This window comes from Oncorhynchus keta, chromosome 1, assembly GCF_023373465.1.
Source record: "Oncorhynchus keta strain PuntledgeMale-10-30-2019 chromosome 1, Oket_V2, whole genome shotgun sequence".
Lineage (NCBI taxonomy): Eukaryota > Metazoa > Chordata > Actinopteri > Salmoniformes > Salmonidae > Oncorhynchus > Oncorhynchus keta.
The window spans coordinates 11,367,350-11,394,874 of record NC_068421.1 but is presented as its reverse complement, the minus strand read 5'-3'; the positions used below and the strand labels follow the sequence as shown (position 1 = coordinate 11,394,874).

Sequence of the window (27,525 nt, the reverse complement as noted above, 5' to 3'; positions counted from 1 at the left end):
CTCCAGTGTTCTATACTCACCACAAGGCCAGTCCCCCTCTGACCCCCCATGGTCTCCAGTGCTCTATACTCACCACAAGGCCAGTCCCCTCTGACCCCCCCATGGTCTCCAGTGTTCTATACTCACCACAAGGCCAGTCCCCCTCTGCCTCCCCATGGTCTCCAGTGTTCTATACTCACCACAAGGCCAGTCCCCCTCTGACCCCCCATGGTCTCCAGTGTTCTATACTCACCACAAGGCCAGTCCCCCTCTGACCCCCCCTATGGTCTCCAGTGTTCTATACTCACCACAAGGTCAGTCCCCCTCTGACCCCCCCCATGGTCTCCAGTGTTCTATACTCACCACAAGGCCAGTCCCCCTCTGCCTCCCCATGGTCTCCAGTGTTCTATACTCACCACAAGGCCAGTCCCCCTCTGCCTCCCCATGGTCTCCAGTGTTCTATACTCACCACAAGGCAGGCCAGTCCCCCTCTGCCCCCCCATGGTCTCCAGTGTTCTATACTCACCACAAGGCCAGTCCCCCTCTGCCTCCCCATGGTCTCCAGTGTTCTATACTCACCACAAGGCAGGCCAGTCCCCCTCTGCCCCCCCATGGTCTCCAGTGTTCTATACTCACCACAAGGCCAGTCCCCCTCTGCCTCCCCATGGTCTCCAGTGTTCTATACTCACCACAAGGCCAGTCCCCCTCTGCCTCCCCATGGTCTCCAGTGTTCTATACTCACCACAAGGCCAGTCCCCCTCTGCCCCCCCATGGTCTCCAGTGTTCTATACTCACCACAAGGCCAGTCCCCTCTGCCTCCCCATGGTCTCCAGTGTTCTATATTCACCACAAGGCCAGTCCCCTCTGCCCCCCATGGTCTCCAGTGTTCTATACTCACCACAAGGCCAGTCCCCTCTGCCTCCCCCATGGTCTCCAGTGTTCTATACTCACCACAAGGCCAGTCCCCCTCTGCCTCCCCATGGTCTCCAGTGTTCTATACTCACCACAAGGCCAGTCCCCCTCTGCCCCCCATGGTCTCCAGTGTTCTATACTCACCACAAGGCCAGTCCCCCTCTGCCTCCCCATGGTCTCCAGTGTTCTATACTCACCACAAGGCCAGTCCCCCTCTGCCCCCATGGTCTCCAGTGTTCTATACTCACCACAAGGCCAGTCCCCTCTGCCTCCCCATGGTCTCCAGTGTTCTATACTCACCACAAGGCCAGTCCCCCTCTGCCTCCCCATGGTCTCCAGTGTTCTATACTCACCACAAGGCCAGTCCCCTCTGCCTCCCCATGGTCTCCCGTGTTCTATACTCACCACAAGGCCAGTCCCCCTCTGCCCCCCCATGGTCTCCAGTGTTCTATACTCACCACAAGGCCAGTCCCCCCTCTGCCTCCCCATGGTCTCCAGTGTTCTATACTCACCACCAGGCCAGTCCCCCTCTGCCCCCCCATGGTCTCCAGTGTTCTATACTCACCACAAGGCCAGTCCCCCTCTGCCTCCCCATGGTCTCCAGTGTTCTATACTCACCACAAGGCCAGTCCCCCTCTGCCCCCCATGGTCTCCAGTGTTCTATACTCACCACAAGGCCAGTCCCCTCTGCCCCCCATGGTCTCCAGTGTTCTATACTCACCACCAGGCCAGTCCCCCTCTGCCCCCCATGGTCTCCAGTGTTCTATACTCACCACAAGGCCAGTCCCCTCTGACCCCCCATGGTCTCCAGTGTTCTATACTCACCACAAGGCCAGTCCCCCCTGACCCCCATGGTCTCCAGTGTTCTATACTCACCACAAGGCCAGTCCCCCTCTGACCCCCCATGGTCTCCAGTGTTCTATACTCACCACAAGGCCAGTCCCCCCTGACCCCCCCCCCCCATGGTCTCAGTGGAAAATCCAGAGGATTTAAGACCCGTCTGTCTGTTCTACTGACACGGATTGTGATGCTGTTCCGTCCTACATTAGCGCCCCTGCTGCTAACGGCCTGAGCACCATTTCCCATGAGTATCTGAAGGGAAGCTACGCTCTGGACCTGCAGGCTGTCAAACAGGGAGCCAGCTCTCTGCCCCACCTCAACAAGACACTGGTGTCCTCCTGCAAACGCCTCAATGGGTGAGACACACACACATAAACACAATGTTCTCTCTCACAGACACACACACACACACACACACACTCTAAAAGCTATCTGTGGGTGTGTGTAGGGAGGTGGATAAGGTTCTGTCTGGGCTGGAGATCCTGTCCAAGGTGTTTGACCAACAGAGTGCCTTCATGGTGTCCAAGATGATACAGCAGGTACTCTACTTTTTCTACCTTGTGTGTGTGTGTGTGTGTGTGTGTGTGTGTGTGTGTGTGTGTGTGTGTGTGTGTGTGTTTGCACGCAAGAGACAGATGGTGAGGTGAAATGTATGACTGGGAAGCACAGGAAGCTTAGACATGCCGCACCTTGGTTTCCTCTTTTACGCACACACACACACACACACACACACACACACAGTGCTCCTGAGTGCACTGAGGGTCATGAGGAAAGAGCTCTTTGTCTCCCAGGGAAAAACAACAAGAGTTCCTGGAGACAGCTGTGCTTGAGAGAGTCACGCTGTAATCACACACACACACACACACACACACACACACACACACACACACACACACACACACACACACACACACACACTGTGGCTAATGTAGTCTTAAAGGGCCAGACCCACTTTCCCATGGTGTGACAACACACCATGGGGTCACGCCTGCATAGCATCTAGTGTTTCTGTGTATTGAAACGGTCTGTTTTCCTCTGTAGTCGGTGAATCAGGGTGGAGATCAGGAGTTGGAGAATCTGGTCACTAAACTGGCTATCCTCAAAGATCTACTGTCTTCTATAGAGAAGAAGGTAAGCCTACGAGCAGAGAAATATTATCTAGTAGTCATTCTATGTCCCCCCCTGGAGGGGGAGGGATTGAGAGAGAGGGAGGGAGGGATTGAGAGAGAGGGAGGGAGGGATTGAGAGAGAGGGAGGGAGGGATTGAGAGAGAGGGAGGGAGGGATTGAGGGAGAGGGAGGGAGGGATGGAGTAAGTGAGGGGGCGGGAAGGATTGAGTGAGGGCGAGGGAGTGAGAGGGAGGGGTTGAGTGAGAGATTGAGGGAGGGAGGGATGGAGTGAGGGGAGGGAGGGGGGGGAGGGAGAGAATGAGAGGGAGGGATTGAGTGAGGGGAGGGTTGGGGGAGGGAGGGAGGAATGGAGTGAGGGGGATGGAGGGATTGAGGGGGGATGAAGTGAGAGGGGGAGGGATTGAGTGAGTGAGGTGGAGGAAGGGAGGGAGAGGGAGGGATGGAGTGAGTTAGAGGGGGTGGAGGGGGAAGGATGTAGTGAGAGGGGGAGGGATGGAGTAAGAGGGAGAGGGAGAGGGCTGGAGTGAGAAGGGGAGGGCTGGAGTGAGAAGGGGAGGGCTGGAGGAGAGGGGGGGAGGGCTGGAGTGAGAGGGGGAGGGCTGGAGTGAGAGGGGAGGGCTGGAGTGAGAGGGGAGGGAGGGCTGGAGTGAGAGGGGGAGGGAGGGCTGGAGGAGAGGGGGAGGGAGGGCTGGAGTGAGAGGGGAGGGAGGGATGGAGGAGAGGGGAGGGATGGAGTAAGAAGGGGAGGGATGGAGTAAGAGAGAGAGGGGTGGGAGTGAGAGGGGATGGAGGGGGGATGGATTGAGGAGGGGGAAGATGGAGTGAGAGGGGGATGGAGGGATTGGAGTGAGAGGGGATGGAGGAGAGGAGGAGAGAGAGATGGAGGAGAGGGGGTGGAGTGATTGAGTGAGAGGGGGATGGAGTGAGAGAGAGGGGGAGGGGGTGGAGGGGGAGGGGGAAGGATGTAGTGAGAGGGGGAGTGATGGAGGAGAGAGGGAGAGGGATGGGAGGAGAGGGGAGGGATGGAGGAGAGGGGAGGGATGGAGTGAGAGGGGGAGGGATGGAGTGAGGGATGGAGGAGAGGGGGAGAGAGAGATGGAGTGAGAGGGGATGGAGTGATTGAGTGAGAGGGGGATGGAGTGAGGAGAGGGGGAGGGGTGGAGGGGGAGGGGGAAGGATGTAGTGAGAGGGGAGGGATGGAGTAAGAGGGATGGAGTGAGAGGGGAGGGCTGGAGTGAGAAGGGGAGGGCTGGAGTGAGAGGGGAGGGATGGGGGGAGGGCTGGAGTGAGAAGGGGAGGGCTGGAGTGAGAAGGGGAGGGATGGGAGGAGAGGGGGAGGGAGGGATGGAGGAGAGGGGGAGGGCTGGAGTGAGAAGGGGAGGGATGGAGGAGAGGGGGAGGGAGGGATGGAGGAGAGGGGAGGGAGGGATGGAGGAGAGGGGGAGGGAGGGATGGAGGAGAGGGGGAGGGAGGGATGGGAGGAGAGGGGGAGGGAGGGATGGGAGGAGAGGGGGAGGGAGGGATGGAGTAAGAAGGAGAGGGATGGAGGAGAGGGGGAGGGAGGGATGGAGGAGAGGGGAGGGAGGGATGGAGGAGAGGGGAGGGAGGGATGGAGTGAGAGGGGGAGGGAGGGATGGAGGAGAGGGGGAGGGAGGGATGGAGGAGAGGAGGAGGGATGGAGGAGAGGGGGAGGGATGGGAGGAGAGGGGAGGGATGGAGGAGGGATGGAGGAGAGGGGGAGGGATGGAGTGAGGGATGGAGGAGAGGGGGAGAGAGAGATGGAGGAGAGGGGGATGGAGTGAGGAGAGGGGGAGGGGGGGGAGGGGAGGGGGAAGGATGTAGTGAGAGGGGGAGGGATGGAGTAAGAAGGGGAGGGCTGGAGTGAGAGGGGAGGGATGGGGAGGGCTGGAGTGAGAGGGGGAGGGATGGGGGAGGGCTGGAGTGAGAAGGGGAGGGCTGGAGTGAGAAGGGGAGGGCTGGAGTGAGAAGGGGAGGGCTGGGAGTGAGAAGGGGAGGGAGGGATGGAGGAGAAGGGGAGGGATGGAGGAGAGGGGGAGGGAGGGATGGAGTGAGAGGGGAGGGAGGGATGGAGTAAGAAGGAGAGGGATGGAGGAGAGGGGGAGGGCTGGAGGAGAAGGGGAGGGCTGGAGTGAGAAGGGGAGGGCTGGAGTGAGAAGGGGAGGGCTGGAGTGAGAGGGGGAGGGCTGGGAGGAGAGGGGGAGGGCTGGAGGAGAGGGGAGGGAGGGATGGATGGAGGAGAGGGGGAGGGAGGGATGGAGGAGAGGGGGAGGGAGGATGGAGTGAGAGGGGGGATGGAGTAAGAGAGAGAGGGTGGAGGAGAGGGGATGGAGGGGGATGGATTGAGTGAGGGGAAGATGGAGTGAGAGGGGGATGGAGGGATTGAGGAGAGGGGGATGGAGGAGGGGGAGGGGGTGGAGGGGGAGGGGGAAGGATGTAGTGAGAGGGAGAGGGATGGAGGAGAGGGAGAGGATGGAGGAGAGGGGGAGGGATGGGAGGAGAGGAGGAGGGATGGAGGAGAGGGGAGGGATGGAGTGAGGGATGGAGTGAGAGGGGGAGAGAGAGATGGAGTGAGAGGGGGATGGAGTGATTGAGAGGGGAGGGGTGGAGGGGAGGGGGAAGGATGTAGTGAGAGGGGGAGGGATGGAGTAAGAGGGATGGAGTGAGAAGGGGAGGGCTGGAGGAGAGGGGAGGGATGGGGGAGGGCTGGAGTGAGAAGGGGAGGGCTGGAGTGAGAAGGGGAGGGCTGGAGGAGAAGGGGAGGGCTGGAGTGAGAAGGGGAGGGCTGGAGTGAGAAGGGGAGGGCTGGAGTGAGAAGGGAGGGATGGAGGAGAGGGGGAGGGAGGGATGGAGTGAGAGGGGGAGGGCTGGAGTGAGAGGGGAGGGCTGGAGTGAGAAGGGGAGGGCTGGAGTGAGAAGGGGAGGGATGGAGTGAGAGGGGGAGGGAGGATGGAGGAGAGGGGGGGGGAGGGATGGAGGAGAGGGGGAGGGAGGGATGGGAGGAGAGGGGGAGGGAGGGATGGAGTAAGAAGGAGAGGGATGGAGTGAGAAGGGGAGGGATGGAGGGGAGGGAGGGATGGAGTGAGGGGGAGGGAGGGATGGAGTGAGAGGGGGAGGGAGGGATGGAGAGAGAGGGGGAGGGAGGGATGGAGTGAGAGGGGGAGGGAGGGATGGAGTAAGAAGGAGAGGGATGGAGTGAGAAGATGGGAGGACTAGAGAGAGGGAAGAAGAAGACCAGGAAGTCACTAAACCAGTGTACATACCCCACACTGTGGTTGTTCAGGTTTCATAACTTGTTCTCTCTCTCCCTCTCTCCTCTCTCTCCCTCTCTCCTCTCTCTCTCTCTCTCCTCTCTCTCCCTCTCTCCTCTCTCTCTCTCTCTCCCTCTCTCCTCTCTCTCCCTCTCTCCTCTCTCTCCCTCTCTCCTCTCTCTCCCTCTCTCCTCTCTCTCCTCTCTCTCCTCTCTCTCCCTCTCTCCCTCTCTCCCTCTCTCCCTCTCTCTCTCTCTCTCCTCTCTCTCCCTCTCTCCTCTCTCTCCCTCTCTCTCCCTCTCTCTCCTCTCTCTCCCTCTCTCTCCTCTCTCTCCCTCTCTCCTCTCTCTCCCTCTCTCCTCTCTCTCCCTCTCTCCTCTCTCTCCCTCTCTCCTCTCTCTCTCTCTCTCCTCTCTCTCCCTCTCTCCTCTCTCTCTCTCTCTCTCCCTCTCTCCTCTCTCCCTCTCTCTCCCTCTCTCCTCTCTCTCCCTCTAGGCTCTGAAGGCTGTGCAGGATTTGAGTGTGTCCACTCTCTCCTCTCTTCCTCCTCTCACACGCCACAGCAAAACCATCCCCGTACAGGCCTTTGAGGTACATGCAAACACACACACTGGGTGTGGCTCGGAATTCCTAGATTCTCCAGGAAGTGTGCCACACCTATCCCCATGTGTAGTTCTGTCTGCTCTGTGGTCCTACCTCTATTAGGATTTAGATGACTGATGTGACCAGAGTGTAGAGACCAAAGCCCTCAAAGCTGTGCTCAGTGGAGCTGACAACTACTGAGTGGGTGTGATGGAAGGATGATCACTATCAGTAACCAGGAAGTGGACGCCTCAGCTAGCTAGCGCTCTGGAGATGTAAATACCACGCCTGCCTGGGGTCATGGTCCATTTCAATTCACTATGTTCAGGACATAGGCATTTGAATTCCATTTCAGGAATTTAAAATGGAAACCTTCCTGAATGAACTGACCTTAAATGGAAGTACTTTACCTCTATGTAAACAAACACTCCAGCTGAGTTGATTTAATGGGCTGGCTGAACAGGATCCAAGCTCAATACGTTACCATGGTGAATCACTCTACGATTAACATCACCTGGTCTGTTACGTGTTTCAGAAGTTAGTAACAGCTGGATTTGAGAAGCTGAATGTCCGTTGGTCATAGCTCATATGGAGCTGAATATTGATTGACTCATTGATTGGTTTTCCACTCTGAGAGACATTGGTCGTGTTGGAGAGCATCAAAATGGTGACTGACTGACTGATCTACAAACAATAACGACTAGTTATTTATGATGCAATGTCATTTGTAGATCAGTCAGTCGGCAGTCGCCTGCACTGTCGGTTGTGAAGCAAAATTTAAAATATAATACATTCTTGAACCTTTTATTTAACTAGGCAAGTCAGTTTAAAAAAAAGTCTTATTTACTATGACAGCCTCTCACAAATGGGGACAGGGGCTGGGATTAAAAATGTTAAATAAAATAACAGTATAGGACAAAACACACGAGAGACACAACAACACTACTTAAAGAGACCCACTGTAAGACAACAGCATGGGAGCAACACAGCATGGTAGCAACACATGAAAACACAGCATGGTAGCAACACAGCATGGCAGCAACACATGAAAACACAGCATGGTAGCAACACAGCATGGTAGCAACACATGAAAACACAGCATGGTAGCAACACAGCATGGTAGCAGCACAGCATGGTAGCAACACATGAAAACACAGCATGGTAGCAACACAGCATGGTAGCAACACAGCATGGTAGCAACACATGAAAACACAGCATGGTAGCAACACAGCATGGTAGCAACACATGAAAACACAGCATGGTAGCAACACATGAAAACACAGCATGGTAGCAACACATGAAAACACAGCATGGTAGCAACACATGAAAACACAGCATGGTAGCAACACAGCACGGCAGCAACACATGAAAACACAGCATGGTAGCAACACAACATGGCAGCAACACAGCATGGCAGCAACACAGCATGGCAGCAACACACGAAAACACAACATGGCACAAACATTATTGGGCACAGACAACAGCACAAAGATCAAGAAGGTAGAGACAACATCACACAAATCAGCCACAAATGTCAGTAAGAGTTTCCATGACTGAGTCCTTGAATGAAGAGATTGAGATGAAACTGTCCAGTTTGACTGTTTGTTGCAGCTCGTTCCAGTCGCTAGCTGCAGCGAACTGAAAACACGAGCAACCCAGGGATGTGTGTGCTTTGGGGACCTTTAACAGAATGTGACTGGCAGAACGGGTGTTGTATGTGGAGGATGAGGGCTGCAGTAGATATCTCAGATAGTGGGGAGTGAGGCCTAAGAGGGTTTTATAAATAAGCATCAACCAGTGGGTCTTGCGACAGGCATACAGAGATGACCAGTTTACAGAGGAGTATAGAGTGCAGTGATGTGTCCTATAAGGAGCATTGGTGGCAAATCTGATGGCCGAATGGTAAAGAACATCAAGCCACTCGAGAGCACCCTGACCTGCCGATGTATAAATTACATCTCTGTAATCTAGCATGGGTAGGATGGTCATCTGAACCAGGGTTAGTTTGGCAGCTGGGGTGAACGAGGAGCGATTACGATAAGAGGAAACCAAGTCTAGATTTAACTTTAGCCTGCAGCTTTGGTATGTGCTAAGAGAAGGACAGTGTAACATCTACTTGTATGAGGTGAAAACCTCAAGCTTTAAACCCTCAGAGGTAGTAATCACAGCTGTAGGGAGAGGGGCATTCTTCTTACCAAATCACATGACCTTTTGTTTTGGAGGTGTTCAGAACAAGGTTAAAGGCAGAGAAAGCTTTGTTTGTAGAGTGTTTAACACTGTATCATCGCCATATAAATGGATGAGAGAGCATCCTACTGCTTGAGCTATGTTGTTGATCACGGCCCAATAGACATGTCTGTCTGACGACACTAGACTGGGGAGGCAGCAGACACAGATAACCAGTCAGTCACCTACACTCCCCTGTGTGGTTTATACAGCGGTTGAGTGGAAACGCCAGATGATTTCACACTCGCTGTACACTTCAGTGTGTGTGTGTTGGGGTCTGGTGTGTGTGTGTGTTCACCTCCTTTTTAGCCACTTCCTGTTTGCAGGGAAGAAGTGTGTTGGTGAGATGAGTAAGATGCAGGGGGGAGGGGTGTTTCCAGAGAGAGTTATACTGTAGCTGCACTGAGCTCTGTGACGTTGTTGCCTTTTTATTCTTATTTATACTAAAAGATGTAGGATACATTTCACTGAGAACCCAGATGAGATTGTTGACGTGGAATGCTATTGCCGGACATGCAGGATAGTTTAGTGAACTTGTGGAACTGACTGTGTGTCAACCCGCTGACTCCCCCTGGTGGTGACACCTTGCATCTCTTAGGCTGAAGTTGTGGGTAATGAATTCAGATATTTGTTTCGTCTGTCTCTGTGTCCGTCCGTGTGTGTATCAAATTTTATTTATATAGCCCTTCGTACATCAGCTGATATCTCAAAGTGCTGTACAGAAACCCAGCCTAAAATCCCAAACAGCAAGCAATGCAGGTGTAGAAGCACGGTGGCTAGGAAAAACTCCCCAGAAAGGCCAAAACCTAGGAAGAAACCTAGAGAGGAACCAGGCTATGTGGGGTGGCCAGTCCTCTTCTGGCTGTGCCGGGTGGAGATTATAATTGTATCTGTCTGTTTTGTAACCCCTCTGTCTGTCTGTCCCCTCCAGGTGAAGTTGGATGTGTTTTGTAACCTCTCTGTCTGTCTGTCCCCTCCAGGTGAAGTTGGATGTGTTTTGTAACCCCTCTGTCTGTCTGTCCCCTCCAGGTGAAGTTGGATGTGTTTTGTAACCTGTCTGTCTGTCTGTCCCCTCCAGGTGAAGTTGGATGTGTTTTGTAACCCCTCTGTCTGTCTGTCCCCTCCAGGTGAAGTTGGATGTGTTTTGTAACCTGTCTGTCTGTCTGTCCCCTCCAGGTGAAGTTGGATGTGTTTTGTAACCTCTCTGTCTGTCTGTCCCCTCCAGGTGAAGTTGGATGTGTTTTGTAACCCCTCTGTCTGTCTGTCCCCTCCAGGTGAAGTTGGATGTGTTTTGTAACCCCTCTGTCTGTCTGTCCCCTCCAGGTGAAGTTGGATGTGTTTTGTAACCTGTCTGTCTGTCTGTCCCCTCCAGGTGAAGTTGGATGTGTTTTGTAACCTCTCTGTCTGTCTGTCCCCTCCAGGTGAAGTTGGATGTGTTTTGTAACCCCTCTGTCTGTCTGTCCCCTCCAGGTGAAATCAAATCAAATCAAATCAAATTTATTTATATAGCCCTTCGTACATCAGCTGATATCTCAAAGTGCTGTACAGAAACCCAGCCTAAAACCCCAAACAGCAAACAATGCAGGTGTAAAAGCACGGTGGCTAGGAAAAACTCCCTAGAAAGGCCAAAACCTAGGAAGAAACCTAGAGAGGAACCGGGCTATGTGGGGTGGCCAGTCCTCTTCTGGCTGTGCCGGGTAGAGATTATAACAGAACATGACCAAGATGTTCAAATGTTCATAAATGACCAGCATGGTCGAATAATAATAAGGCAGAACAGTTGAAACTGGAGCAGCAGCACAGTCAGGTGGACTGGGGACAGCAAGGAGCCTTCATGTCAGGTAGTCCTGGTGCACGGTCCTAGGGCTCAGGTCAGTTGAAACTGGAGCAGGAGCATGGCCAGGTGGACTGGGGACAGCAAGGAGTCCTCATGTCAGGTAGTCCTGGGACATGGTCCTAGGGCTCAGGTCCTCCGAGAGAGAGAGAGAAAGAAAGAGAGAAGGAGAGAATTAGAGAACGCACACTTAGATTCACACAGGACACCGAATAGGACAGGAGAAGTACTCCAGATATAACAAACTGACCCTAGCCCCCCGACACATAAACTACTGCAGCATAAATACTGGAGGCTGAGACAGGAGTTGATGTGTTTTGTAACCTCTCTGTCTGTCTGTCCCCTCCAGGTGAAGTTGGATGTGTTTTGTAACCTGTCTGTCTGTCTGTCCCCTCCAGGTGAAGTTGGATGTGTTTTGTAACCTCTCTGTCTGTCTGTCCCCTCCAGGTGAAGTTGGATGTGTTTTGTAACCCCTCTGTCTGTCTGTCCCCTCCAGGTGAAGTTGGATGTGTTTTGTAACCTCTCTGTCTGTCTGTCCCCTCCAGGTGAAGTTGGATGTGTTTTGTAACCCCTCTGTCTGTCTGTCCCCTCCAGGTGAAGTTGGATGTGTTTTGTAACCCTCTGTCTGTCTGTCCCCTCCAGGTGAAGTTGGATGTGTTTTGTAACCTGTCTGTCTGTCTGTCCCCTCCAGGTGAAGTTGGATGTGTTTTGTAACCTCTCTGTCTGTCTGTCCCCTCCAGGTGAAGTTGGATGTGTTTTGTAACCTCTCTGTCTGTCTGTCCCCTCCAGGTGAAGTTGGATGTGTTTTGTAACCTGTCTGTCTGTCTGTCCCCTCCAGGTGAAGTTGGATGTGTTTTGTAACCTCTCTGTCTGTCTGTCCCCTCCAGGTGAAGTTGGATGTGTTTTGTAACCCCTCTGTCTGTCTGTCCCCTCCAGGTGAAGTTGGATGTGTTTTGTAACCTCTCTGTCTGTCTGTCCCCTCCAGGTGAAGTTGGATGTGTTTTGTAACCCCTCTGTCTGTCTGTCCCCTCCAGGTGAAGTTGGATGTGTTTTGTAACCCCTCTGTCTGTCTGTCCCCTCCAGGTGAAGTTGGATGTGTTTTGTAACCTGTCTGTCTGTCTGTCCCCTCCAGGTGAAGTTGGATGTGTTTTGTAACCTCTCTGTCTGTCTGTCCCCTCCAGGTGAAGTTGGATGTGTTTTGTAACCTCTCTGTCTGTCTGTCCCCTCCAGGTGAAGTTGGATGTGTTTTGTAACCCCTCTGTCTGTCTGTCCCCTCCAGGTGAAGTTGGATGTGTTTTGTAACCTCTCTGTCTGTCTGTCCCCTCCAGGTGAAGTTGGATGTGTTTTGTAACCTCTCTGTCTGTCTGTCCCCTCCAGGTGAAGTTGGATGTGTTTTGTAACCTCTCTGTCTGTCTGTCCCCTCCAGGTGAAGTTGGATGTGTTTTGTAACCCCTCTGTCTGTCTGTCCCCTCCAGGTGAAGTTGGATGTGTTTTGTAACCTCTCTGTCTGTCTGTCCCCTCCAGGTGAAGTTGGATGTGTTTTGTAACCCCTCTGTCTGTCCCCTCCAGGTGAAGTTGGATGTGTACCTGGCAGACCTGACTAAAATAGGGAAGAGTCAGAAGCACAGTCTGTCTGTGGACGTGGAGGGAGGGATGCTTGTGGTGATGAAGAAGATGAAGGACAACCAGGAGGACTGGAACACCTTCACACACCACAAGAGTGAGGACACGTGTGTGTGTGTGTGTGTGTGTGTGTGTGTGTGTGTGTGTGTGTGTGTGTGTGTGTGTGTGTGTGTGTGTGTGTGTGTGTGTGTGTGTGTGTGTGTGTGTGTGTGTGTGTGTGTGTGTGTGTACACTGCTCAAAAAAATAAAGGGAACACTTAAACAACACAATGTAACTCCAAGTCAATCACACTTCTGTGAAATCAAACTGTCCACTTAGGAAGCAACACTGATTGACAATACATCTCACATGCTCTTGTGCAAATGGAATGGACAACAGGTGGAAATTATAGGCAATTAGCAAGACACCCCCAATAAAGGAGTGGTTCTGCAGGTGGGGACCACAGACCACTTCTCAGTTCCTATGCTTCCTGGCTGATGTTTTGGTCACTTTTGAATGCTGGCGGTGCTTTCACTCTAGTGGTAGCATGAGACAGAGTCTACAACCCACACAAGTGTCTCAGGTAGTGCACCTCATCCAGGATGGCACATCAATGCGAGCTATGGCAAGAAGGTTTGCTGTGTCTGTCAGCGTAGTGTCCAGAGCATGGAGGCGCTACCAGGAGACAGGCCAGTACATCAGGAGATGTGGAGGAGGCCGTAGGAGGGCAACAACCCAGCAGCAGGACCGCTACCTCCGCCTTTGTGCAAAGAGGAGCCCTGCCAGAGCCCTGCAAAATGACCTCCAGCAGGCCACAAATGTGCATGTGTCTGCTCAAACGGTCAGAAACAGACTCCATGAGATGAGGGTGGTATGAGGGCCCAATTTTTTAAAATTTAATTTTATTATTATTTCTTTTTTTGTGAAGAATCAACAACAAGTGGGACACATTCATGAAGTGGAACGACATTTATTGGATATTTCAAACTTTTTTAACAAATCAAAAACTGAAAAATTGGGCGTGCAAAATTATTCAGCCCCTTTACTTTCAGTGCAGCAAACTCTCCAGAAGTTCAGTGAGGATCTCTGAATGATCCAATGTTGACCTAAATGACGAATGATGATAAATACAATCCACCTGTGTGTAATCAAGTCTCCGTATAAATGCACCTGCACTGTGATAGTCTCAGAGGTCCGTTAAAAGCGCAGAGAGCATCATGAAGAACAAGGAACACACCAGGCAGGTTCGAGATACTGTTGTGAAGAATTTTAAAGCCGGATTTGGATACAAAAATATTTCCCAAGCTTTAAACATCCCAAGGAGCACTGTGCAAGCGATAATATTGAAATGGAAGGAGTATCAGACCACTGCAAATCTACCAAGACCTGGCCGTCCCTCTAAACTTTCAGCTCATACAAGGAGAAGACTGATCAGAGATGCAGCCAAGAGGCCCATGATCACTCTGGATGAACTGCAGAGATCTACAGCTGAGGTGGGAGACTCTGTCCATAGGACAACAATCAGTCGTATATTGCACAAATCTGGCCTTTATGGAAGAGTGGCAAGAAGAAAGCCATTTCTTAAAGATATCCATAATAAGTGTTGTTTAAAGTTTGCCACAAGCCACCTGGGAGACACACCAAACATGTGGAAGAAGGTGCTCTGGTCAGATGAAACCAAAATTGAACTTTTTGGCAACAATGCAAAACGTTATGTTTGGCGTAAAAGCAACACAGCTCATCACCCTGAACACACCATCCCCACTGTCAAACATGATGGTGGCAGCATCATGGTTTGGGCCTGCTTTTCTTCAGCAGGGACAGGGAAGATGGTTAAAATTGATGGGAAGATGGATGGAGCCAAATACAGGACCATTCTGGAAGAAAACCTGATGGAGTCTGCAAAAGACCTGAGACTGGGATGGAGATTTGTCTTCCAACAAGAAAATGATCCAAAACATAAAGCAACATCTACAATGGAATGGTTCAAAAATGAACATATCCAGGTGTTAGAATGGCCAAGTCAAAGTCCAGACCTGAATCCAATTGAGAATCTGTGGAAAGAACTGAAAACTGCTGTTCACAAATGCTCTCCATCCAACCTCACTGAGCTCGAGCTGTTTTGCAAGGAGGAATGGGAAAAAATGTCAGTCTCTCGATGTGCCAAACTGATAGAGACATACCTCAAGCGACTTACAGCTGTAATCGCAGCAACAGGTGGCGCTACAAAGTATTAACTTAAGGGGGCTGAATAATTTTGCACGCCCAATTTTTCAGTTTTTGATTTGTTAAAAAAGTTTGAAATATCCAATAAATGTCGTTCCACTTCATGATTGTGTCCCACTTGTTGTTGATTCTTCCCCAAAAAATACAGTTTTATATCTTTGTGTTTGAAGCCTGAAATGTGGCAAAAGGTCGCAAAGTTCAAGGGGGCCGAATACTTTCGCAAGGCGCTGTATGTGTATATATATATATATATGCACACACACACACACGACAAGGGTGCGGCCTCACACACTACTCTCTCTCACTCACTCGTTGTTTCTCTCCGTGTTTCTCTCCCTCAGTCCGTCAGCTGATCAAGTCTCAACGTGTTCAGAACAAGCTGGGCATCGTGTTTGAGAAGGACAAGGAGAAGAGCCAGAGGAAAGACTTCATCTTCGCCAGTGCTAAGGTACACACACACATACACACACACACACACACCTCAAGGAAGCATCTCGGGGTATGCATATTTGCATATTCTAGTAAATATTTGTTTACATATTCACATTGTGGTTTATCTCGCAGACACATTGTACGAAAGGCTGTGAAGAAACGCATTAAACAATATGGCAATTCCACTGTAACGAAGTGATGCTGGGAGTCAGATTTGTCTCTTTAAAAGATGTATGTCAAACTAAAACTAATGACTGCAAAGTTAAACAAATCATACAACTCTATGCACAAGGACGACCTTTAACAGTTTCCACTGAAAAACCAAAGCTCCTTTACTTGATGAACAGTGTAGATGGAAGACGGTTGGTGCTGTTGGTGTCGTGACGGTTGGTGCTGTTGGTGTCGTGACGGTTGGTGCTGTTGGTGTCGTGACGGTTGGTGCTGTTGGTGTCGTGACGGTTGGTGCTGTTGGTGTCGTGACGGTTGGTGCCGTTGGTGTCGTGACGGTTGGTGCTGTTGGTGTCGTGACGGTTGGTGCTGTTGGTGTCGTGACGGTTGGTGCTGTTGGTGTCGTGACGGTTGGTGCTGTTGGTGTTGTGACGGTTGGTGCCGTTGGTGTCGTGACGGTTGGTGCTGTTGGTGCCGTGACGGTTGGTGTCGTGACGGTTGGTGCCGTTGGTGTCGTGACGGTTGGTGCTGTTGGTGTTTTGACGGTTGGTGCCGTTGGTGTCGTGACGATTGGTGCCGTTGGTGTCGTGGCGGTTGGTGTCGTGACGGTTGGTGCTGTTGGTGTTCTGACGGTTCGTGCTGTTGGTGTTGTGACGATTGGTGTCGTGACGGTTGGTGCTGTTGGTGTCGTGACGGTTGGTGTCGTGACGGTTGGTGCTGTTGGTGTTCTGACGGTTGGTGCTGTTGGTGTTCTGACGGTTGGTGCTGTTGGTGTCGTGACGGTTGGTGTCGTGACGGTTGGTGCTGTTGGTGTTCTGACGGTTGGTGCTGTTGGTGTTCTGACGGTTGGTGCTGTTGGTGTTCTGACGGTTGGTGCCGTTGGTGTCGTGACGGTTGGTGTCGTAAACCTATCCAGGTGTTAGAATGGCCAAGTCAAAGTCCAGACCTGAATCCAGTCGAGAATCTGTGGAAAGAACTGAAAACTGCTGTTCACAAATGCTCTCCATCCAACCTCACTGAGCTCGAGCTGTTTTGCAAGGAGGAATGGGAAAAAATGTCAGTCTCTCGATGTGCCAAACTGATAGAGACATACCCCAAGCGACTTACAGCTGTAATCGCAGCAAAAGGTGGCGCTACAAAGTATTAACTTAAGGGGGCTGAATAATTTTGCACGCCCAATTTTTCAGTTTTTGATTTGTTCAAAAAGTTTGAAATATCCAATAAATGTCGTTCCACTTCATGATTGTGTCCCACTTGTTGTTGATTCTTCCCAAAAAAATACAGTTTTATATCTTTATGTTTGAAGCCTGAAATGTGGCAAAAGGTCGCAAAGTTCAAGGGGGCCGAATACTTTCGCAAGGCACTGTATATGAAATACAAATGGTAGAGAGAGAAATAGTCCTATAATAACTACAACCTAAAACTTCTTACCTGGGAATATTGAAGACTCATGTTAAAAGGAACCACCAGCTTTCATATGTTCTCATGTTCTGAGCAAGGAACTTAAATGCTTTTTTACATGGCACATATTGCACTTTTACTTTCTTCTCCAACACTTTGTTTTTGCATTATTTAAAACAAATTGAACATGTTTCATTATTTATTTGAGGCTAAATTGGTTTTATTGATGTATTATATTAAGTTAAAGTAAGTGTTCACTCAGTATTGTTGTAATTGTTGTAATTGTCATTATTATAAATAAAAATAAAATGAAAACGTCCGATTTAATCGGCATCGGCCTTTTTTTGGTCCTCCAAATCGGTATCGGCATTGAAAAATCATAATCGGTCGACCTCTAATCTGCACTGTTCTTCAAGTAAATGGGTTTTCAGCATCACTCAGTTACCGTGGAATTGCCCAGTATCAAACCTAAGAATATACAGTCCGCCACATCCTCCATTTTATACACACACTAACTGCACTCTGTGTGTGTTATCAGAAGCGGGAGGCATTTTGTCAGCTGCTGCAGCTGATGAAGAACAAACATTCCAACCAGGACGAACCAGACATGATCTCCATCTTTATAGGGACCTGGAACATGGGTGAGCTCTCACACACTCTCACACTCTCTCACACTCTCTCACACTCTCTCACAGTCACACACTCTCTCACAGTCACACACACTCTCACAGTCACACACTCTCACAGTCACACACTCTCTCACAGTCACACACTCTCTCACAGATCTCTCTCACACTCGCACTCTCTCTCACACTCGCACTCTCTCTCACACTCGCACTCTCTCTCACACTCGCACTCTCTCTCACACTCGCACTCTCTCACACTCGCACTCTCTCACACTCGCACTCTCTCTCACACTCGCACTCTCTCTCACACTCGCACTCTCTCTCACACTCGCACTCTCTCTCACACTCGCACTCTCTCTCACACTCGCACTCTCTCTCACACTCGCACTCTCTCTCACACTCGCACTCTCTCTCACACTCGCACTCTCTCTCACACTCGCACTCTCTCTCACACTCGCACTCTCTCTCACACTCGCACTCTCTCTCACACTCGCACTCTCTCTCTCACACTCGCACTCACTCTCTCACACTCGCACTCACTCTCTCACACTCGCACTCACTCTCTCACACTCGCACTCACTCTCTCGCACTCGCACTCACTCTCTCGCACGCACTAACTCACACTCACACTATCTCACACTCACACTCACACTATCTCACACTCACACTCACACTATCTCACACTCACACTCACACTATCTCACACTCACACTCACACTATCTCACACTCACTCTCTCACACTCTCTCACTCTCACACTCTCTCTCACACTCACACTTACACTCTCTCACACTCACACTCTCTCACACTGTCTTACTCTCACACTCACACTCTCTCTCGCACTCTCACACTCTCACACTCACACTCTCTCTCGCACTCTCTCTCACACTCGCACTCTCTCTCACACTCGCACTCTCTCTCACACTCGCACTCTCTCTCACACTCGCACTCTCTCTCACACTCGCACTCTCTCTCACACTCGCACTCTCTCTCACACTCGCACTCTCTCTCACACTCGCACTCTCACACTCTCTCACTCTCACACTGACTCACTCTCACTCTCTCTCACACTCTCTCACACTCACTCACTCACACTCACACTCTCTCATACTCACACTCACACTCTCTCACACTCACACTCTCTCGCACTCTCTCTCACACTCACACTATCTCTCTCTCACACTCACACTATCTCACACTCACACTCACTCTCTCACACTCTCTCACTCTCACACTCTCTCTCACACTCTCTCACTCTCACACTCTCTCTCACACTCTCTCACACTCACTCACTCACACTCACACTTACACTCTCTCACACTCACACTCTCTCACACTGTCTTACTCTCACACTCACACTCTCTCTCGCACTCTCACACTCGCACTCTCTCTCACACTCGCACTCTCTCTCACACTCGCACTCTCTCTCACACTCGCACTCTCTCTCACACTCGCACTCTCACTCGCACTCTCTCTCACACTCGCACTCTCTCTCACACTCGCACTCTCTCTCACACTCGCACTCTCTCTCACACTCGCACTCTCTCTCACACTCGCACTCTCTCTCACACTCGCACTCGCACTCTCTCTCGCACTCTCTCACACTCGCACTCGCACTCACTCTCTCACACTCGCACTCTCACACTCTCTCACTCTCACACTCTCACACTCTCACACTCTCACACTGACTCACTCTCACACTCTCTCTCACACTCTCTCACACTCACACTCTCTCATACTCACACTCACACTCTCTCACACTCACACTCTCTCACACTCGCACTCTCTCTCTCACACTCGCACTCTCTCTCACACTCGCACTCTCTCTCTCACACTCGCACTCTCTCTCACACTTGCACTCTCTCTCTCACACTCGCACTCTCTCTCTCTCACTCTCACACTCTCTCACACTCACACTCACACTCTCACACTCACTCTCACACTCTCTCTCTCACACTCACACTCTCACTCTCACACTCTCTCACTCTCTCACTCTCTCACTCTCACACTCTCTCACTCTCTCACACTCACACTCTCTCACACTCACACTCTCACTCTCACACTCTCACACTCACACTCTCTCACACTCACACTCTCTCACACTCACACTCTCTCACACTCTCTCACACTCACACTCTCTCACACTCACACTCTCTCACTCTCACACTCTCTCACTCTCACACTCTCACACTCTCACACTCTCACACTCTCTCTCACTCACACTCACTCACTCACACTCACACTCTCTCATACTCACACTCACACTCACACTCTCTCACACTCACACTCTCACACACACTCACACTGACTCACACTCTCACACTCACACTCTCTCTCTCACACTCACTCTCACTCTCTGTCTTACTCTCACACTCTCACACTCACACACTCACACTGACACTCTCTCACACACACTCTCTCTCTTACACTCACTCACACTCTCTCTCTCTCACACTCTCTCACACACACTCTCTCACACTCACACTCTCTCACACTCACACTCTCTCACTCTCACACTCTCTCTCACACTCTCTCACACTCACTCTCTCACACTCACACTCACTCACACTCACACTCTCTCATACTCACACTCTCTCACACTCTCTCACACTCTCACACACACACACTCACTCACACTCACACTCTCTCACACTCACACTCTCTCACACTCACACTCTCACACACACACACACTGACTCACACTCACACTCTCTCACACTCACACTCTCTCACACTCACACTCTCTCTCTCACACTCACTCTCACACTCACTCTTACTCTCACACTCACACTCTCACACTCACACTCTCACACTCACTCACACTGTCTTACTCTCACACTCTCACACTCACACACTCACACTCACACTCTCTCACACACACACTCTCTCTCTTACACTCACTCACACTCTCTCACTCACACTCTCTCTCTCACACTCTCTCTCTCACACTCTCTCTCTCACACTCATACTCACACTCACACTCTCTCACACTCTCTCACACTCATACTCACACTCTCACTCTCACACTCACTCTCACACTCACAACGTGCTACAAATAACCGTCAAACCTCCTAATGAGGAGAATATTCCATTAGTTCTAGAAGTCTTAACTTTAAACCATCACTTCAATTGTGGTGTGTTTGTGTGTGTGTGTGTGTGGTGTGTGTGTAGGTTCTGTGCCCTCCCCCAAGGCGGTGGGTTCCTGGCTGTTGTGTCGTGGGCTGGGGAAGACGCTGGATGAGATGACCGTAACCATTCCTCATGACCTCTACGTGTTCGGAACGCAGGAGAACTCTGTGTGTGACCGTGAGTGGGTCGACTCACTCCGCACCGCACTCAAAGAACACACAGAGCTGGATTACAAACCGGTGAGAGAGGCGGAATGGGGCTCTGGTCAATAGTAGTCCACGTCATGGGGAATGAGGTGTTAGGGATGTTCCCGTTGGGGAATAAGGTGTTGTTAGGGCTTGTCCCGTTGGGGAATAAGGTGTTGTTAGGGATGTTCCCATTGGGGAATAAGGTGTTGTTGGGGATGTTCCCATTGGGGAATAAGGTGTTGTTAGGGATGTTCCCGTTGGGGAATAAGGTGTTGTTGGGGATGTTCCCATTGGGGAATAAGGTGTTGTTGGGGATGTTCCCATTGCGGAATAAGGTGTTGTTAGGGATGTTCCCGTTGGGGAATAAGGTGTTGTTGGGGATGTTCCCATTGGGGAATAAGGTGTTGTTAGGGATGTTCCCATTGGGGAATAAGGTGTTGTTAGGGATGTTCCCATTGGGGAATAAGGTGTTGTTAGGGATGTTCCCATTGGGGAATAAGGTGTTGTTGGGGATGTTCCCATTGGGGAATAAGGTGTTGTTAGGGCTTGTCCCATTGGGGAATAAGGTGTTGTTGGGGATGTTCCCATTGGGGAATAAGGTGTTGTTAGGGATGTTCCCATTGGGGAATAAGGTGTTGTTGGGGATGTTCCCATTGGGGAATAAGGTGTTGTTGAGGAATAAGGTGTTAGGGATGTTCCCGTTGGGGAATAAGGTGTTGTTGGGGAATAAGGTGTTGTTAGGGATGTTCCCGTTGGGGAATAAGGTGTTGGGGATGTTCCCGTTGGGGAATAAGGTGTTGTTGGGGAATAAGGTGTTAGGGATGTTCCCGTTGGGGAATAAGGTGTTGTTAGGGATGGTCCCGTTGGGGAATAAGGTGTTGGGGATGTTCCCGTTGGGGAATAAGGTGTTGTTGGGGAATAAGGTGTTAGGGATGGTCCCGTTGGGGGATAAGGTGGCGGTAGGGATGGTCCCGTTGGGGAATAAGATGTTGTTAAGGCTTGTCCCGTTGTGGAATAAGGCGTTGTTAGGGATGGTCCCGTTGGGGGATGAGGTGGAGGTAGGGATGGTCCCGTTGGGGATAAGGCGTTGTTAGGGATGGTCCCGTTGGGGGATGAGGTGGCGGTAGGGATGGTCCCGTTGGGGAATAAGATGTTGTTAAGGCTTGTCCCGTTGTGGAATAAGGCATTGTTAGGGATGGTCCCGTTGGGGGATAAGATGTTGTTAAGGCTTGTCCCGTTGTGGAATAAGGCATTGTTAGGGATGGTCCCGTTGGGGGATAAGGTGGCGGTAGGGATGGTCCCGTTGGGGGATAAGATGGCGGTAGGGATGGTCCGGTTGGGGGATAAGGTGGCGGTAGGGATGGTCCCGTTGGGGGATAAGGTGGCGGTAGGGATGGTCCCGTTGGGGGATAAGGTGGCGGTAGGGATGGTCCCGTTGGGGGATAAGGTGGCGGTAGGGATGGTCCCGTTGGGGGATAAGGTGGCGGTAGGGATGGTCCCGTTGGGGGATAAGGTGGAGGTAGGGATGGTCCCGTTGGGGGATAAGATGGCGGTAGGGATGGTCCCGTTGGGGGATAAGGTGGCGGTAGGGATGGTCACGTTGGGGGATAAGATGGCGGTAGGGATGGTCTGGTTGGGGGATAAGATGGCGGTAGGGATGGTCCCGTTGGGGGATAAGATGGCGTTAGGGATGGTCCCGTTGGGGGATAAGATGGCGGTAGGGATGGTCCCGTTGGGGGATAAGGTGGCGGTAGGGATGGTCACGTTGGGGGATAAGGTGGAGGTAGGGATGGTCCCGTTGGGGGATAAGATGGCGGTAGGGATGGTCCGGTTGGGGGATGAGGTGGCGGTAGGGATGGTCCCGTTGGGGGATGAGGTGGCGGTAGGGATGGTCCCATTGGGGGATGAGGTGGCGGTAGGGATGGTCCCGTTGGGGGATAAGGTGGAGGTAGGGATGGTCCCGTTGGGGGATAAGATGGCGGTAGGGATGGTCTGGTTGGGGGATAAGATGGCGGTAGGGATGGTCCCGTTGGGGGATAAGATGGCGGTAGGGATGGTCTGGTTGGGGGATAAGATGGCGGTAGGGATGGTCCCGTTGGGGGATAAGGTGGAGGTAGGGATGGTCCCGTTGGGGGATAAGATGGCGGTAGGGATGGTCCGGTTGGGGGATAAGGTGGCGGTAGGGATGGTCCCGTTGGGGGATGAGGTGGCGGTAGGGATGGTCCCGTTGGGGGATGAGGTGACGGTAGGGATGGTCCCGTTGGGGGATAAGATGGCGGTAGGGATGGTCCGGTTGGGGGATAAGATGGCGGTAGGGATGGTCCGGTTGGGGGATAAGATGGCGGTAGGGATGGTCCCGTTAGGGGATAAGGAGCTTGATCTGAGAAGCTGCCTGGTAGAATGGTTGGGTTTACTCCTGAGGTTAACTTCCATGTTACTCTGTTCTGCTCTCCTGGGTTCTAGATCGCGGTCCAGACTCTGTGGAACATTAAGATAGCGGTGCTGGTGAAACCAGAACATGAAAACCGCATCAGTCATGTGGGAGTGTCCAGTGTTAAAACGGGTATTGCTAATACGCTGGGTAAGATCTCACTCTCGCACTCTCTCACACTAACAAACAATTCACTATATTCAAGCTGTATGTTTGTTGTTTCTTGTTGCTAGGTAACAAAGGGGCAGTGGGCGTGTCTTTCATGTTTAATGGAACTTCCTTCGGCTTTGTGAACTGTCACCTGACATCAGGCAACGAAAAGATCGGCAGGTACGCAGACACTCCTCTTCTGCATTCAAATGTAAAACTATACAGTATCACTCATTATTTGAAGTTTGACAGGACATATTAGCAGCAAACTCACTGAGGTCATAAGTAGTGTACTAAACAGGGGATAGGGTGCTCTTCACCACTCTTCCTTCCCTGACCCCTGCAGGAGGAACCAGAACTACCTGGATATCCTGCGGCTGCTCTCTCTAGGAGATAAACAGCTGAGCTCCTTTGACATCTCTCTACGCTTCACACACCTCTTCTGGCTGGGAGACCTCAACTACAGGCTGGACATGGACATACAGGTACCATAACACACACAGAAACCCATGGACACACACACACACACACACACACACACACACACACACACACACACACACACACACACAAGGAGTCACATGCACAAACACACTCATGGATGCAGGCACACACACCCTCTCTCTCACTCTCTGTCTCGCTTTCTGTCCCTCTCGCTTTCTCTGTCTCTCTCGCTTTCTCTGTCTCTCTCGCTTTCTCTGTCTCTCTTGCTTTCTGTCATTCTCGCTTTCTCTGTCTTTCTGTCTTTCTCTGTCTTTCTCTGTCTCTCTTGCTTTCTCTGTCTTTCTCGCTTTCTCTGTCTTTCTGTCTTTCTCTGTCTTTCTCTGTCTCTCTTGCTTTCTCTGTCTTTCTCTGTCTCTCTTGCTTTCTCTGTCTCTCTCTGTCTCTCTGTCTGTCTCTGTCTTTCTCTGTCTCTCTCGCTTTCTGTGTTTCTCGCTTTCCCTCTTCCCCAACTGTCTCTTTCGCTCTCTCTCTCGCTTTCTCTGTCTCTCTCTGTCTCTCTCTGTCTCTCTGTCTCTCTCTCGCTTTCTGTCTCTCTCGCTTTCTGTCTCTCTCTCTCTCTTTTTCTCTCTCGCTTTCTGTCTCTCTCTCTTTTTCTCTCTCGCTTTCTGTCTCTCTCTCTCCTCTCTCGCTTTCTGTCTCTCTCGCTTTCTGTCTCTCTCTTTTTCTCTCTCGCTTTCTGTCTCTCTCTGTCTCTCTCGCTTTCTCTGTCTCTCTCTGTCTTTCTCTGTCTCTCTCTGTCTCTCTCGCTTTCTGTCTCTCTCTGTCTCTCTGTCTTTCTGTCTCTCTCGCTTTCTCTGTCTCTCTCGCTTTCTCTGTCTCTCTCTGTCTCTCTCGCTTTCTCTGTCTCTCTCTGTCTTTCTCTGTCTCTCTCGCTTTCTGTCTCGCTTTCTGTCTCTCTCTCTCTCGCTTTCTCTGTCTCTCTCACTTTCTGTCTCTCTATGTCTCTCTGTCTCTCTCTCACTTTCTGTCTCTCTTTGTCTCTCTGTCTCTCTGTCTTTCTCTCTCTCTCTCGCTTTCTGTCTCTCGCTTTCTGTCTCTCTGTCTCTATCTTTTTCTCTCTCTCTCTGTCTCGCTCAGGAGATCCTGAACTACATCAACAGGAAAGAGTTTGATCCTTTGCTGAAGGTGGACCAGCTCAACCAGGAGAGAGAGAAGAACAAGGTGTTCCTACGCTTTGGTCAGTTACACACACACACACACACACACACACACACACACACACACACACACACACTCCTTCCCCTCATTGTCTATGCACTCTGCTGTACTCTGTGAAAGACTGTTGTAATGTGTGTTTGTGTGTCCTCTGGTACAGCGGAGGAGGAGATATCCTACCCACCCACCTACCGTTATGAACGCGGGTCGAGAGATACATACGTGTGGCAGAAACAGAAGGCCACAGGGGTACACACTCACACACACACACACACACACACACACACACACACACACACACACACACACACTCACATAGAGCCATTATTCTCGTGAATTTTCTAGACTTTTTGGGGAGTAAACCCCTAACTCAGTAAAGTGGTAATCAGCAGTAGAAACAATAAAGAAGCATGTTCCCCTGTTTCAGTAAGAGGCTGAGGCTGGAGAAACTCTCAAAACCACAGAGCTGTGGATGCAAGGACTGACAATCCATGATATCAACATTATAGTTTTAACCATATTTTGAGGCGATGTAGTGTATGTTTACATTTACTTGAACAAACATAGTAAAAACAAGCTTATATTTTGGGTTCTGATGGAGTGTGACAGTTAAACTGAGACATTTCTTACTTATATTCTTCAACAATCAATGAGAACACATCATACGTTTTGAAGTACGAAAATGGATGCCCCTTTTCAGCCCAACCGCTGATTGCCCCTTTTCAGCCCAACCGCTGATTGCCCCTTTTCAGCCCAACCGCTGATTGCCCCTTTTCAGCCCAACCGCTGATTGCCCCTTTTCAGCCCAACCGCTGATTGCCCCTTTTCAGCCCAACTGCTGATTGCCCCTTTTCAGTCCAACTTCTCATTGCCCCTTTTCAGCCCAACCGCTGATTGCCCCTTTTCAGCCCAACCGCTGATTGCCCCTTTTCAGCCCAACTGCTGATTGCCCCTTTTCAGTCCAACTGCTGATTGCCCCTTTTCAGTCCAACTGCTGATTGCCCCTTTTCAGTCCAACTGCTGATTGCCCCTTTTCAGTCCAACTGCTGATTGCCCCTTTTCAGTCCAACTTCTCATTGCCCCTTTTCAGTCCAACTTCTCATTGCCCCTTTTCAGTCCAACTTCTCATTGCCCCTTTTCAGTCCAACTTCTCATTGCCCCTTTTCAGTCCAACTTCTCATTGCCCCTTTTCAGTCCAACTTCTCATTGCCCCTTTTCAGCCCAACTGCTGATTGCCCCTTTTCAGTCCAACTGCTCATTGCCCCTTTTCAGCCCAACCGCTGATTGCCCCTTTTCAGTCCAACTGCTCATTGCCCCTTTTCAGCCCAACCGCTGATTGCCCCTTTTCAGCCCAACCGCTGATTGCCCCTTTTCAGTCCAACTGCTCATTGCCCCTTTTCAGCCCAACTGCTGATTGCCCCTTTTCAGCCCAACTGCTCATTGCCCCTTTTCAGCCCAACTGCTCATTGCCCCTTTTCAGCCCAACTGCTCATTGCCCCTTTTCAGCCCAACTGCTCATTGCCCCTTTTCAGCCCAACTGCTCATTGCCCCTTTTCAGTCCAACTGCTCATTGCCCCTTTTCAGTCCAACTGCTGATTGCCCCTTTTCAGCCCAACTGCTGATTGCCCCTTTTCAGCCCAACTGCTGATTGCCCCTTTTCAGCCCAACTGCTGATTGCCCCTTTTCAGCCCAACTGCTGATTGCCCCTTTTCAGCCCAACTGCTGATTGCCCCTTTTCAGCCCAACTGCTGATTGCCCCTTTTCAGCCCAACCGCTGATTGCCCCTTTTCAGCCTAAAATAGCATTTTAACAAATTCAGGACAAAGTACTGCCTTTTCACACACAAATATACACACACACGCGTGTGCGAGCGAGCGCATACACACAGGCTCAGATGGAGAGATCTCTGGTCACGCTCATCTCTCTTCTTTCTCTCCCTCTCAGATGAGGACTAACGTCCCCTCTTGGTGTGACAGGATCCTATGGAAGTCTTACCCTGAGACTCACATTGTCTGTAACTCCTATGGTGAGTCCCTGCATCTTCAACAACTCTGTACAACAAAGAGTTGGTCTGTTTTGGAATGAGTGGCCAGTAATAAACTGGTCCTGAACATCTCTAAAAATAAGAGTATTTGGTACAAATCATTCCTTAAGTTCAGGACCTCAGCTGAATCTGGTAATGAATGGTGTGGCTGTTGAACAAGTTGAGGAGACTATTACTTGGTGTTACCTTAGATTGTAAACTGTCAAAACACATCGGTCAAAACACATCGATTCAATGGTTGTAAAGATGGTGAGACGTCTGTCTGTAGTAAAGAGATGCTCTGCTTTTTGACACCACACTCCACTCTGACACCACACTCCACAAAGCAAGTCCTATTCTGAAACCCTCCTAAGTTCTGCAGGCTCTAGTTTCCTCTTATTTTGATTATTGTCCAGCCGTGTGGTCCAGTGCTGCAAGGAAAGACCTAGTTAAGCTGCAGTTGGTCCAGAACAGAGCGACCCTTCATTGTAATCAGAGGACTGATGTAAATACTATACATGTCAGTCTCTCTTGGCTCAGAGTTGATGAGAGACTGACTGCATCACTTGTTATTTTTATGAGAAACATTAATGTGTTAAAATCCCAAATTGTTTGCATCGTCAACTTACACACAGCTCTGACACACACACTTACCTCACCAGACATGCCACCAGGGGTCTTTACACAGTTCCCAAATCCAGAACAAATTCTAGAAAGC

General features: G+C 50.9%; 1 long non-coding RNA gene and 1 pseudogene across 3 annotated transcripts; one reads left to right on the top strand and one right to left on the bottom strand.

The window, feature by feature from the left end:
* Nucleotides 1-27,525, top strand: part of LOC127918805 (phosphatidylinositol 3,4,5-trisphosphate 5-phosphatase 2A-like) — a 74,042-nt pseudogene that overhangs the window by 24,462 nt on the left and 22,055 nt on the right.
* On the bottom strand, nucleotides 9,356-12,239 carry LOC127918920 (uncharacterized). Of its 3 annotated transcripts, none has more exons than XR_008101419.1 (4): nucleotides 12,027-12,239; nucleotides 11,782-11,977; nucleotides 11,635-11,732; nucleotides 9,356-9,991 (listed from the first exon to the last, which is right to left on the bottom strand). It is a non-coding gene; the product is annotated as an uncharacterized LOC127918920 (long non-coding RNA). The 3 variants fall into 3 exon arrangements; XR_008101466.1 differs by lacking the exon at nucleotides 11,635-11,732 and adding an exon at nucleotides 10,041-10,138 and having other exon boundaries at nucleotides 11,831-11,977; XR_008101496.1 differs by lacking the exon at nucleotides 9,356-9,991 and adding an exon at nucleotides 11,165-11,292 and having other exon boundaries at nucleotides 11,586-11,732.